The sequence below is a fragment of the Impatiens glandulifera genome, chromosome 6, assembly GCF_907164915.1.
Source record: "Impatiens glandulifera chromosome 6, dImpGla2.1, whole genome shotgun sequence".
Classification (NCBI taxonomy): domain Eukaryota; kingdom Viridiplantae; phylum Streptophyta; class Magnoliopsida; order Ericales; family Balsaminaceae; genus Impatiens; species Impatiens glandulifera.
In genome coordinates, this window is record NC_061867.1 from 24,301,423 (window position 1) to 24,311,043 (window position 9,621).

At 31.1% G+C, this 9,621-nt stretch overlaps 1 pseudogene; it reads left to right on the forward strand.

The window, feature by feature from the left end:
* Positions 1 to 5,855: 5,855 nt before the first annotated feature.
* Positions 5,856 to 6,683, forward strand: LOC124943391 (annotated as a pseudogene).
* Positions 6,684 to 9,621: the final 2,938 nt, after the last annotated feature.

Here is a 9,621-nt window from a genome sequence, read left to right on the forward strand (position 1 = left end):
TATTACTATGAAATATATCATTTAAATAGTGTGGATGAAATTTCACTACAAAATTATATTGACTCATTTGTAATAAGTTTTTAATTTTATTTAGTTTAAGGTGAAAAAAACATAATGATTCCGTTGACCCGACCCATTATGGTTACCCCAGTTATTAAGGCAGTGATTAAGGAAGTAAATTCAGAAAGATAAGTTGCACAAAACGTCAACTTATGTAAGTCAACATTAATCAATGGAGAAGTATAATCTAAAAATATGGTAAAATTAAACACATACAAAAAGGAGAAATTGCGGCATGATTTTGTGGGTATGCTGCCTCTATAAACAAGTTACTTTTAAATGTAATCATTAAAGTAAATCTCCATTAATTTGACCCCTATAACTTCGGAAATCATTTTAATTTTCATAATTAGTTCACAAATCTGATTATTAAACACTCTAAGTTGAATTTTTATAAAAAAAAATATTAATATAATCAAACATATTTTTTATTTTTATTATTCATATTACTTAATTCATTAATTAAAATATTTAATTTTTTTTATCATTATATATATTAATTAATACATTTTAAATATTTTTAACAAAAAAAAAAAAAATCAATTTTCTCAAAATCAAAACTAATCAATATTTTTTTTAAAGTAATCCAATGTTTATTCAAAATAAATCTTATGAAACCTCATTATTGGAGGTTCAAATCAATCTGTTCTACATTAACAAAAAGTCATATTTTGAAAATGTGATTAATAAATAGAAAAATAAACTTTTTCTCTTTCTGATTTTAATATTTTCTATATATTTTTCTCTATTTTTTTTTTCACTTTCTCGATCTAACTTGTTTCTTAAGCTCCTCGCATAGAACACAACTCACTGTTCATTTTTTTTATTTAATTTTATTTCAAATAACACAATTTTTTGGAGCTTCAAATAACACAAGCTCCTCGCATGAAGAAGTGTTTTTGCGAGTTTCAGAAAAATGAGCTTGAAATTTGAAGAAGAAGAAACATGGGTTGTGTTCTATATGTGGAAATATGTTAGATTGAGAAAGTGGGAAAAATGAAAGAGAATAGAAGATGTGGAAGTGGGGAAGACACAAAGTTTATTTTTCTAACTGTTATTAAAACGATATCCTTGATAACGTGGAACATACTAAGATAGTGTTTGTAACTTGACTCCACTCTCGGTGCTAATTAATTTGATGTTTGATTTTTTTAGATTTATCTAACATCTATCTTATTATTCTTATTTCTTAATTAAATAAAATATCAAAATATTTTGTTTATTTTTTATACATTTAATATATAAAAGCATTACATTAATTCTAACAAATTAAAATATCAAATAATTAACCATTTCACAAAAAAAAAAAAGTTAATTTTTAAAACCCCAAATATAAATCTCAAATAACTCTATTGAACAAGCTCTTGGTCTTGAGTTTCAGTTTGGTTGTCTTAATTAGATGAGACCAAATCTATTGTCTTGTGTATAGGGCTATTGTCTTGTACAAGGTTCCTCCCATTAGTACCACTATAAAGGAAATTAGACATTTGTGACGAATACTTACAGGATTTTTTACGAAATCTTCCAATATGTCAGAAATATTTGTGACAATTTTTCAGTTTTTTATCTCGGAACTTGTGTCGAATATTTCAACGATGTTTACAATGTATAATTACATTGGAAAAATTTTACATTTTTATGTTTTTTACTACGGAATTTACGGCGATATTTTTGACGAATTATTTCATTGGAAATTTTCCGTAGAAATATCCGTCGAAAAGTTTGTGATATTTCTTTTAGGATTATCCATCAAAATGTTTTTATGTTTTTTATCACCAAATAAATTTGACAATATTTTCTACAAATTGTTTTAAATGGAAAATAACTGTAAAAATATATGTCGGAAAATTTGTGATCATTCGTCAATATTTATCTGTAAGAAATTAATATATTTCTTTTAAATTTTATTTTTCATACTACAGTACTTGTTTAAAAACTATTAATCACATATAACAAACATATTATTAACTATTTCTTAAACGTATTAATTTTAAATTTACTAACAAAAAAAAAATTCACTTATTAACAAGTATATCACTCAATAGTTTTTATCAATGATTCAATTACATCAATAACTCTTTCAAAATAGAAATAGTCAAACATGCTTATTTAAATGAGTAAATATTAATTAGAAGAATAAATCTTAAATTATATATAGTCAGACACACATTATAAAAAGTAATAGAAAGTAATCATATCCAGGTTAAATTGCTCAATGAGAAAGAACATTGTCAACAACTGAGCCAATAATAGACAAAATCCTGAAGCAATCTATCAGTTCATTCAGCTAAAATTTGGAACATCTATTCTACAAATAAACGAGTGTTAAAACTAGTACGATTCTAAAATGATATGCGAACAGTGGAATAAGAACATAAACATTTGAAATTCCTCCATAATAGATTGAAAATGAGCTAGGTCTGATTACGAACTGCTCCCGCACCAGTAGTAATCTTATCCATATCCCTTCCACAAAACTTCCACATATAAATGTTTGTTGATTGAATTTAATATATAATAATAATTTATTTTATTAATTTAACAAAAAATAATTATAAAGTTTCTTATGTTATCGTGAGCTCCTAAACTAACTTCCACCTAAATTGTTCTGACAAAATTAAACAGAAAAGTTATAAGACGCATCTTTACATTAAAAGTAATTTGTAAAATTGAAATCGTACCTCGTCATTATTTCGACTTACATAAAATGTCCTTACATTACACATTTTGGCCTACCTAATCTCTTATTTTTTATAAAAGTTTTGCAATTATTACATCTGCTTGGAGTTTTTATTATTTCAAATCTTATATTGCATCCTCTAATATTTTAATTATTTTTGAAACTTGTATAGAGAAGGATTCTTGATCATCCAAATAAGAGTTTGCAGTCGTACACATACTCGATACTCCCTTATTTAGGTCCACCCATAGCTATGACCCATAATTCATTTTTCTGTTTTTTTTGTTTGACTCCTCACAACTATCATTAATTGGGCTGAGCTCTGTAAAATTATCTTAGAAATACATACCAAATATATATTAAAAAAGTTTAAGAAAGATATTTTTATCTTTCTCTCTCATTCTCTTCTGATGAAACTAAATTATAATTGCACATGTTTATTATCTAAATCATTTTACTCTCGATCGTCTTCTTTGATGAAAATATTGTTATGTATCATAAACAACTAGAGATTGGAATTGGTGAAATGAAGATCAGAAACTGTTTGGAGATTGAAATTGGTGAAATTGTGATATAGGTCTGGACAACTTGTTGGAAAGTTTCATATGATTTCAGATTATAATTGTTTTTAGAAAGGCTAAATATCACCGAGAGCATTGACTCTACTCTCCGTAAAAGAATTTAATTATCTCTGAGGAAGACAAATACTCTTTGTGATACTAATTTTCTCTTCAATAACAATCAAATTATTAACACCTTCCGAGAGCGTTTGTCGCCCTCGGTAAAAATTATTATCGAGGGAATATTGACTTTCACTGAGAGTTCTTACCCTCGTTAAAAGTCATTTTTTACTAGTGAGGAGATACAATTTGTTATAGAGAGAAATTTTGAAGTTGAGTTAAAGAGTTTAAAACGGATCAAAGCGTTTATTCTTAAATTAATATACTCATGATTTGTTTTTTACCTGCAACAGAATCATTTAGAATCTAAAGTCATAAAGACCCAAACCAGATCCTCTGCTACCGAATAGGGTGTTCCTCTGTTGCGGACCAATCAAAATTCAGAAATATTATTATATTAATAAATTAATGTTGGGTTGAAAAGAAGAGAGTGAGAACCCGGAACCCGAATTTTATTCCGGGTTCATCACAAACGCCGTTAAACGGTATGTAGAGATATGGTATTGAGTGAAGCATACTTCGCTCCAGGCGCCATGTAAAAAGTGAAGCATACTTCGCTTCAATTAGTTTATATGCTTAGAGGTTCATGTAAAACCTCAAACACATCAATGTAAAGACATTTATTCATTCATGTATGTAAACCCATTGAAGAATGTGGAGAGGTTGTTTTCAATAAAGCATACTTCACTCCAAGCGCCATATAAAATGGAAGTGAAGCATACTTCACATTAAGCGCTATGTAAAACGGAAGTGAATCATACTTCACTTTAAGCGCCATGTAAAACAGAAGTGAAGCATACTTTTCTCCAAGCGCCATGTAAAACGGAAGTGAAGCATACTTCACTTCAAGCGCCATGTAAAACAGAAGTGAAGCATACTTCGCTCCAAACGCCATGTAAAACGGAAGTGAAACATACTTCACTTCAAGCGGCATGTAAAACAGAAGTGAATCATACTTCGCTCCAAGCGCCATTTAAAATAGACTGAAGAGATGCGCTTTTTAGTGAAGCTTACTTCACTTCAATTATTTTATATACCTAAAGATTCATGTAAAATCTCCAACACATCTATGTAAAGACATTTTAGCATTTTGTAAAAAAAATTATTCATTCATGTATTTAAACCCATTGGAGAATGTGGAGATGCTGTTTTCAGTGAAGCATACTTCACTCCAAGCGCAATGTAAAACGAAAGTGAAGCATATTTCACTCTAAGCGACATGTAAAACGGAAGTGAAGCATACTTCACTTTAAGCGCCATGTAAAATAGAAGTGAAGCATACTTCGCTCCAAGCGCTATATAAAACGGAAGTGAAGCATCACATATAAAGGTATAAAACAAGTGAAGCATACTTCACTTCAAGCGCACATATAAAGGTATAAAACAAGTTTTTCATGCTGCAAATTCTTTTATGAAATATATATATTTAAACCCTAATATCATTTTATATTATAAAAACTTCCTTCCGATTCATCTCTCTCTTTTCAAGCTTCTACCTCCTGTCACGGCTATTCGAATCCGGCTCCCCGTCTACCAAAACATTTTTTGTCAAGAAGATCGAAAATTAGTCTCGAAAATAGTATGTACACCAAAATCGTTAAGTTTTCTTTATATTTATGAAACCCAAGGATTACGTACGCACAATGAGGTCGTTATTTTGTTCATATTTAGGAAACCCTATTCTGAAAATGTCACGTTTAATGAAAATCCTTCGTATTTAGGAAAACTTACTTAGAGTTAAGTTTAATTACAGTTTTGTATATTATTTCTACGAAACTCTAATTATTGATGTAGGAAAAACTTATTTTTGTTATTAACGAAGCATATTTTTTGAATGTGCAGACAACAAACAACGAAATCGTCCCAAACACTATAAACAAAGAATTGATTTTTTGCCCTAATCAATTATCTATTGAAGATAAAGTATTCTCTACCACAATCTTCTCGCAAAATGACATTTGATGGGGGTGGCATCAAAGGTTCTTTGTGGTCTTTGGGATGATGTTAATGCAACATTGGAACTCCTAAATTGTGCAGCGATTTGTTGTTGTACATCTACGATTTCTCTGTTAGAAATCGCTCGTTGAGTTTTTGTCTTCTTTTTGTAGATTCAGGTAAACCATATCTATAAAAGAGTATTCATCTTCTTTTATGTTTTTAATCGTCTTCTCAAAGTGTCTGGATGAAGCCGTCTATGCTATTAAGTAGGTAAAACTCTAAACGATCTTCTCGTATTTTTAACAGGTACAATGTCGGCTCACACTCGTTAAAAAATATATTGTAAAAAACAGACAATGTTATGCTTCTCATCCCTATGTAAAATTTAGGATCAGATTTTGTCTTTAAATAATTTATCTTTGTTCTTAAGTCTGTTTAATCATGGAAGATTGATATTTGCATACTAATCATTCCATAATTGTCAACAGACAATATAATTCTGGACTAAAGCTGATATTCTCTCGAAGCTACACCACCCGAATGTTGTGGCCTTTTATGGTGTCGTGTAAAATGGAACAGGAGGAACTCTTGCTATTGTGACAGAATATATGGTGAATGGTTCTCTTAGGAATGCTATAATTTCAAAAGAGAGGTAAAGGTTAATTTAATTGCATTATCCATGTCAACCTCTTTATCTCAATGCGTGACCCGCTTGATATAACTGGTATAAGGTATCTTGATCGTCAAAAGAAGCTATTGATTGCAAAGGATTCTACATTTGGAATGGAATACCTACATTCAAAAAATATTGTGCACTTTGATTTGAAATATGACAACTTTCTTGTAAACTTGAAGGATCCTCTACGGCTCATTTGTAAGTAATAATCCCTGTAATCCTAGTAAAAATCATGGCTTAACTTGATGCCAACTCAATGCATTATCAGATACTGATATCAAAATTGTTTGCTCGGGTGGGTGATTTTGGTTTGTCGAAGAAAAAAAGGAATACATGGTGTTATAGGTACCCTTCCATGGATGGCGCCGGAGCTACTAAATGGTAACAGTAGCAAGGTTTCTGAAAAGGTCAGACCTTAGCATTATAAATTGATCATCTAGTAGTTTCTTTAGGAAACTTAACAATAAAGTTTAATATAGGGTGTGCGTATCAAATGCGGTAGGGAAATTATTTCTAGATTTGAATAAGTTTGCTAACCTATCTCTCTTGATTCTTTCTACTTGTGCAATATGAATTTCACATCTAGCTAGTTCCGTGAGAGATTCAGAAAAAAAAACTTTTGGCTCAACTGGTGCTTCCATTAAAATTTATAAATGTAGGATATGGTATATTCATATACAAAACCCGATGATTCTTGTTAGTAGTTACTCCAAAATAAGACGCAACGTCTTGTTTTGTTATAAGGGTATTGTTATATGGAATTTTATAATTGGAGTTGGGCTTTGTTATTGATTGACCAGCACATTCCTAATCCTAATTAATAAAACCTAAATTTATCTAGAACATACTTAATTTTCTGCTATTTATTTCCCCCTAGCTTCTTTCTCTACGTACCACATGTCAAACACTCAGATAGTAGAATTCTTTATTCTCACAAGTTCATCTTTGTTGTCCCCTGTGAGGATGAAATTATTGACATAAATAATAAGATCTACCAATTTCTTATCAGGAGAGCCTCTGATACATTCACTACTTGTTGGGATTGTGAATCATTTTCCTGAGGAAATACCTGAGAAGAAGGAAATGAGGAGGATGAGAAGGGTGGAAAACAATGTAAGTGTGGTATCTGATCATGATTCAGAATGGGTAAGGTCAATTTTGTAAGTGGTGGGAGGTGCGAATGATGGGTCATGGAGCTTACTGCCTTATTTCTTTGCTACTTTCATGACATCCAATATCTAGACCACAACTGCCTTCAATGTGGATACTGGGGAATTTAACAACAACATCCACTGCTTAGCAAGGTGTGTAAGCTGTTGCTGCATGCTTTAGTTAAGGTTCTAGTTATTTTTTTCAATTGAAAAAATTCTCACTTTTCATAAAATAAATTAAAAATTATTTTTGTAGATGCATTTGTGTAGTGATTGTTTGGAATGAGTTTGTTAGACTCGAAAGAGAATATCAGCAAAGACAATCTTTCTCCAATGGTCATCATGTTAATGGTACGCAGGATCATCCAGATATGCGGAGCCGTTTGTCAGCTGAAGCAAGTATAAAGGCGACAATGCAACTCTTTGTTAAATTTTCTACTGGAATTATATTGGATGCATGGACTGAATCCAATAGGTAAACTAACCGGAACCAACTTAACTTAATTTTACTGTTGTAGTAATGTTTCTATCTAAAATGAAAATGGGGCAAAATTATTTATATTTGATTCTGGTAGATCTCAACTGGTTGCAAAATTGATATTCTTGGATCAGATGTGTGAAATATCTCCATACCTAGCTAGAAGCTCGCTTGAAGTGCACATCCCTTGTACTATTCTGCGATTAATTTACAACCAGTACTATACAACAAATTTGTCAACCACAGCACTAGCATTCTTAATTTCGTGCCCTCGACAATCTCCAGCTGTCCATGCATTTTCTACATTTAGGTCTCGTGGCGACTCAACTCCACAAACCCCCTCCTCCTCCTCTAGTACTACTGTTCATGAATAAAGTTACTTCAAGCCTTCGTCATCATAAGTCATTAACATTTTGGCCAGTTTTTATTTATTTCTTTTAAAAAATAAATCAATTGTTTATGTCCTAGGTCGGGATGATGGTGTAACTGTTAAATGCCATCATAGTATGGCTTTCTTATGATCAATTGGATATATATTTGTTTAAATGAAAATTTGATGCATATGATTTGGTAGTATATATGAATGAAATAATAAATTTCAATGAGATGTTTTTTTTTATATACTTGGATGCTTTTTGAATTTATTTTCAAAGTTTCAGCATGACTATGTTGGGATCTTAACATTGTGCTTACAATTTAAAACCTTGAAAAAGAATTTAAAAGGTAAGCATGTGACCCACCATATACAAAAGAGAAGCACTCAAATCAAAGACAGATCACACATGATTATATTAAGAAATCACACTCACAACCTTCCTTCCTTCCTTCTGTCACAGACAGATCATATATAAATAAATTATAATCACTCTATTATAAGTAATATTGGTAAAACAAAAATACAAAACTATTTAATAAATTATCAAACTTTTTATATATCTTGAAAATTATAAATATAAATAAATGAATGAGTGCACTTTTTGAGAGTGGGATAGATGGATGGATGATAGACATTAGATGATGAGTGTTAACTGTTTTCTCACACCAACTTTCCCACCCCATATGATTAGATATATGAAATGAGAGACCATTAATTTATGAAAAATCTAGATCGAGTTGGCTCATGAGTAGTAGTAGTTGTTGTAGACTCTTCTCTTTTATTTTCTTCCTCATTATTATTATCTCTAATGGCTATTATTATTACTGCAGCGGCAACAACTCCTCCGACCATTTTCAAACTAGTTACAGGTTCAGCCTCCCTGTTCCAGTGGACATCAAAAACTTGTTCACCGGAAGGGAATTTATCATGGAGGCATGTGGAGATGGCCAACAGATACCTGATTTTAGGGTTGCATTGAGTGTTGTAGAAGAAGAAGATGTAGACAAGAAGAAGTATATGACATTATTATTCTCTTGCTCCCTTGATGTCTTTCTTGGAGAAGGGAGAGTTTGGTCTTCTGCTCATTTTTTTTAGATTCTATGCTCTCATGGAATGTGTGCTTGAGCTCACAGATGAAGGAGATCTTTTCTTAAAGGACAAAATCAGACAGTTGGATGGAAAATAGGCACTTCTTATGAGTTATGAACTTATGACTAATAAATGGAAAATCTTCAATTTCCCAACGGACACAATGCTCTACAGCCAGACACTCAATGTGGCCACCGTCTTACTTCATTTCCCACCAACTCAACTAGCTTGTCCTTTTCCTTTGACATTGAACGACAAAAGATCGCTCTCTACTTGAATTCAGCTGCCAACTCAAACTCAAACATGCAACAGTTTAATGAACAAAAAGAGTGTACACAGTTTCACTACTAAAGAATCACCTATATATAAAGTCGTAAATTGAAATTCATTAGGCTTAATCCAGAGTAGTATAGAGAACATCTCATTAAAGATTATTGTAGCATGATATTTATGTCCGTGTATTATTTGCATTCTCTCATTTTCTATTAACAAA